This window comes from Dipodomys spectabilis, unplaced genomic scaffold (genome assembly GCF_019054845.1).
Source record: "Dipodomys spectabilis isolate Male_0828 unplaced genomic scaffold, ASM1905484v1 ptg000055l, whole genome shotgun sequence".
Classification (NCBI taxonomy): domain Eukaryota; kingdom Metazoa; phylum Chordata; class Mammalia; order Rodentia; family Heteromyidae; genus Dipodomys; species Dipodomys spectabilis.
In genome coordinates, this window is record NW_024870732.1 from 218,878 (window position 1) to 224,933 (window position 6,056).

Sequence of the window (6,056 nt, forward strand, 5' to 3'; positions counted from 1 at the left end):
TTTAAGTACCTTTGTAGCTCTGGTTTTCTATGTGTAAGATTTCTTCAAGTACCTTTGTAGCTCTGGTTTTGTGGAGATATATTGTTTCAATTTTTCTTGCTATGGACAATTTTTATTTGACCTTCAGTTATGAAGGAGAGTTTAACTGGGTACACTATTCTTTGTTGTGGTTTTTCTTTAGGGCATGGCATACATCATTCCAGGCTCTTCTTGCTTTAATCATCTCTGCTGAGAAATCTGAGGTGATTCTAATTGTTTTCCTTATATAGGTGATTGGTCTTTTCTCATTGACTGCTTTAAGGATCCTTTCCTTGGTCTGAATTGATTCTGTGCGGATTATAATGTAAGGGTGACATGTCCTGTTCTGTTCTAGTCTATTTGGGGTTCTGAAAGCTTCTTTAATCTGAATAGGCCATAGGCCTATCTTTTTGCATGTTCTCTGCTAAGATTCTGTTAATAAATTTCCTAGACCATTAACTTCTGTCTCTAGGTGCTCCTCTATCCATTATCCTCAGATTAGGCCTTCTGATGGTGTCTTCCAAATTTAGAATAGTTCTATCATATATCTTGGATTTATCTTGGATATTTGTATGTTATTTCTCTATAATATCTAGGCTGTCTTCAATCCCCGAAATTTGATCTTCTGCCTGGTCTAACCTACTGTCAAGACTTTCTATTTGTTTTTAATTTCTTTTCCTTCTACTTGGTCGGCTTTGATGGCTTCAAATTCTTTGTTGGAGCTTTGGTTTAGATCTTGTATGAGCTTTACTTCCTTAATTTGGTGTTCAGTGTTTATTCTCAGATCACTTAGCTGATTGGTTATGGTTTCCTTGGACTCCCATTCCTTCTGGCAGGTTCTATTCTACATTCCCTTTATGGTCTCCCTGAATTGTTTCAGCTGTCTCTTTTCTCCTTATGGATTTTTTGAATGCCTCTATTTATTTCTGTCTATTCTGATCACACTCTCGCAATTCCTGTTTTACTCTTTGATTAGTTTCCTCACATTACAGCAATTCCTGTAATTTTCTATGACTGTTCTCAGCCTGCTTATGCAATTCCTGTATTAATCTTTAAGTAGCTTCCTAATGCTCACAAGATTCCTGTACTACTATTTGGATTGCCTCCTCTTGGTCCCTATCACGCTCACACTGAGACCTTTGCAAATTTTCAATCATTACATTCACCATGTTTACCAGTAGTGTTTGTAGAGATTTGGGGGGAACTATTTATTATTATTATTGTCATTTTATTATCATTATTATATTCATATCATATTATTCATATTCATATTATTATCATTATTATCATTACCATTTTTCTTGTGTTTTCCAGCTTGTTCTGCTCATTTGGTATGAAAGTAACAGCAATTTTGTGCTAGAACACTATTTTAAGGTAAGCATCAACCAAAGTCCTTCATTTGCACAACAAGAATGGTTGCAGATACAAACTAGTTCAACAGATACAATCTATTCTAAAGCAAACAACCATGGATTAATGGGTTAAGAATAACGAAGAAGGATTTGGCAAACCAGAAATTAATAGCTTCAGGGAGAAATGTGGGGAAAAATAGGACTAGAGGGATGTGGAGAGGTAAAATGAGAGTAAATGTAACCAATTCCTAATCTCTGAGAGGGTAACGGATTGGACAGAATCATAGGAGAGAAATTTAAAAGAAAAAAGAAAAAAATGGAAAAACTAGAATTTAAATGTAAGAAATGAAACACTTAAAAATTATGTAAGTTTACATAAATGATATTGAGAGAAGAAAAGGATAGAATGAGAGGAGGAGAGGGATAGAAAGGAAACGTGAAAACTATAAAATAAAATTTTTAAAATTAGTTACTTGAAAATTATGTAGGTATAAAGAGATAATACTTCTATGAAAGAAGTTAAGGCTAAGAGGTTGTAAACTGAGTAATAAATTTCTGGCTTAACTATGTACATAATGGGGGAGAAGGTCTAACAATTGATGACACGTATGTATCTGGAGTTGAACAGAACAGCAATTAAGTCATGCAAAAAATAAAGAAAGAGAGAAAAAAGGAAAACAATAAAAAAGGACCAAAAAGTCAAAGAGATTAAACATGCACACACACACACACACACACACACACACACACACACACACACACACACACACACACACACACACATACACCAAAAATAAAAATTATGAGAAAATAAAGATCAAGAGAAAACACTTAAAAAATAAAAATTAAAAATAATTAAAAAAAAAAGAGTTCTTTGTTTTGGTGTTTTTTTTTTGGAGGGGGAATGGGAAGAGCCTCTATCTGCCCTGTATCTATAACCAGTGTCTTGGTGGAGTCTCTGGTCTGCTTGTGGTGTTTGGTTTTCCTATGACTTGATTGGTTTCTTAAATCAGTTTGGTCAGGCAGAAAATGCCCTGTGTTAGGCAGGATTTTGTGATCCTCCTCCCATGCTAGTTCAGTGCGTGGGAGATCTTTGAGTATCACAAAAGTGGGAGATGGCTGTTTCCTCTAGTTTGGAGATGCTGTGATGAGGCTAGGTTCTGGGTAATGTTGAAGCCTTTCAGCAAACAGTAGCTTTTCCCTGAAGGGCTACCTCCTGAGACACTCACAGAGCCCAGCTTGGAGCAATTCTCAGGATTTATGTTTACTTAATTTCAATTGTTGTCTAGGCTTCTGTAGGGTAGGGCATCCTCTGGCTCTGTTTACCCGGTGAAGAAAGTCTCTTCTCCGAGGGCAAATTTTACTCTGCCTGGGCAGTGTTTCCCTGTTGGAATGAGTCCGGCAGGTCACTTCTAGATCCTGTGACCTGCAAAATGACTCTTTTGTTTTTTTCCAAGGCCTGAACTGAAGCTATCTGCTCAACTGGGCCTTTGTCATTATCAAAGATGGAGACCTCCGGTGGTGGTGAGGGGAGGGGCGGCCTTCCCACATCTGCTCCCTGAGAAGGAGTCAGGAAGTCAGGGTTCTACTCACGCTGGATTCTTGGTTCCTGGACCCTCTCTGGTCTGAAATCTGCAGGATCAAGATATCTGCTCCTTCTCAGTTCTTGCTGGTGTTGAGTAGAATCTGCAAGTCCACTGTGTCTGGCACCTTTGTCCTGGACTCTCTGTTGTAGGTATGGTGTCTATGGCCGCCGCCACTGCCACCCAAGCCCTTTCAGCCGTGGCTACTGGCAAGTGCTCAGATCTATTTACTTGCCTGGATTTTCCCTCTCTGAACATACTTTTTGTACGGTGATTGCACACTTGGGTGTGATTGTCTAGCCTAGGACTGTTCACAGGAACAATAAAACTGCTTTCTATGCGAGCACTTGTTGTGAATCCAACCTCTCTTCAGCAATCTTCTTCTGAACTCCCTTAACACATTATTATGACATGATATTGTGACATCACATTGACATTGCGATATCACTGTGCCATTCTGTTTTCACAAACCTATTATGACATCACATGTTAGAAAATTCATAGGTTTTAGGACTTCTAGCTTCTTCCTTGAACTCTTGTCCTCATTGTAAACTAGTAGCAATTGAAATCAGACATGTGATTGTAATATTACAAACTAGTAGTGACATCACTATTCCATGGGTGACCTCATTACCAAAGTGATATCACAAACTTATTGCAGCATCACATTGCCATTGTAACATCACAATCACATTGTGGCATTTCAATCGGTTATGAGCTCTTAGCACCTTTGAAAAAGCATTTGGCCTTTGTGACATCAAAGTTCATTTGTTTACCCATATCATCATTGTGGTCTAACAATTAAGATCAGTTATACCATGTGACATTATATTGCCATCACTGTCCCATTCGGATTTGCAAACCGATTATGACCTCATAACATTTTACAAATTTCATGACCTTTGAGACTACTAACGTGAACTAGTATACTTATGATGCATAAAACACAAGACAATCCAATGAGGCACATTGAAAATAACTTCATTTACACTCGAAATGGACCTTCATTTACCTTGTCCTGGGCTGTACACTCAGTGACAAGCCAGCCCTAAACATCAAATCTCAGACCTCCAATGGGCAGTCAAACATAGTTAATTGCTCTGCAAAGCACCAACTCCCCAAATTATCATCTCCAAAGCTCCAAACTTCAATAGGTAAGGCTTTGTCCTTTTCCCTTACTCCCTTCTTCTTTATAGACATTCCTTCATTTCCCTTTTTCCCTTGCATCACTTCCTTTTTTTCTTTAGGCCTGTCCACTATCCACAGGCCTACACTTCTCTGGCCTGGTGGCCAATTGGCATACTTTCCTTCCTACTCTCCCTCAAATTCCTCTTCTCCCAAGTCTTTCCCCCCTACTGTCTCACCACTTTCTTCCCTTGATTTTCTCCAATTCCATTTCTCTGACCATGCAGCGTATACAAAGGTTGAACCCCTCCATCACGCCAGTGGGTCTCCTGCCTAACAGTTTTCAACCATCTCTTCACAAACTGCCCATTCCCCGATCACTTTTTCACAGCTAATCATGTGAGGATGACATCCTACCCCTTCCAACAACATACTCTGGCCCTTTGGTAGTATGTCCCATGCACTCCAGGGGGCCAGGACATGGGGCCACATTGATTAGTGGGCCCTGCTGATTATTAGGGCCCACTGCTTTATACACCACCCACTGGTTTTCATGTCCAATCAAATCCTTGATTCCTTCTTACCAAATCCTAAAAATTCCCTTCTCTCCACCCAATGAACAGGCTTAAAATGTAAATTTAATAGAAAACAAGTAAATTATAGAAACTAGTTAGCAGTAATTAACACTTAGTAAGTCTTATCCTTAAGGGATCATCTGAGTGTCTCTGAACAGTTCTCCTTGCAGCCTTCTCTGTATATTGGTCCTAGCACCACCAAGTATAGTCCTTGCCACTTTGGTTCTAACTCAGGAGCATGATAAATTTTTACCCACACCACCTGTCCAGGCAAGAAAGAGTGGGTGGTTTGTTTTTTTTTGTATCTCCATTTCTTAGTTTACTTCACTTACTTGAGGTCTAGCTTTTGGATTTATTGCTGAAGGAGACTTGCTATAGAATAACCTATATTACTCTCCCCAATTTGCCTTCCAATTGGATTTAATTTCTTATTTTATATTTGAACTTATCTGTTGCCATCCTGTTTATTTTTTAAATACTTTGTATTGTTATTATTTTTAAGTAGTTGTAGAAAGAAGTTCCTATTCTACAAAACAGTACATGAATATAAGGTGTCTGACAACATTGTCACCCATCCCTCATAACCCTTCCCTTCTCACAGTTTTTTGTTAACATTGAGATAGGTGATTACATGTATTTCACATATTTCACAATATTGTGGAATTGTGATACTTAGTTAAAGTCACAAACACATTTTAACCTTGACAAGGCAAATTATCATTAACATGGTCTAAAGTTTTTGTTATTATGACTCTATAATAGAGCTTAAAGTCCTGTATCATGATCCCTCCTGCATCCTTTCTTTTGCCTATAATTGTTTTGGCTATGCTAGGTCTTTTGTTGTTTCATATGAACTTTTGGAATATTTTCTCTATTTCAGTAAAGTAAGTCATTGGAATTTTAATGGGAATTGCATTGAATGTGTTTATTAATTTTGGCAGTATGGCCATTTTCTCCATATTAATTCTGCCTATCCAGGAACATGAGTAGTCTTTCCATTTCCTGGTATCCTCTAAGATTCCTTTTTTAAGGCTTTTATAGTTTTCATGATATAGACCCTTTACATCTTTGGTTAGGTTACCGCCTTAATACTTTTTTTTTGAGGTTATTGTGAATGAGGTTGTTTCCTTGATGTCCATTTCTATTTGTACTTTTTTGGTTCACAGAAAGCCGACTGATTTTTGTGGGTTAATTTTGTATCCTGGTATTTGCCAATTTGGTTTATAAGCTTTAAGTGTTTGGGGATGGAGCTTTAGGGATCGTTAATTTATAAAAATAATACCATCTGCAAAAAGAGAGAGTTTATATTCTTCCTCTCCTATGTGCATACCTTCAATGTATTTTTCTTGAATTATTGCTTTGGCTAAAATTTCCAGAACTATATTGAAGAGGAGTGGAGAGAG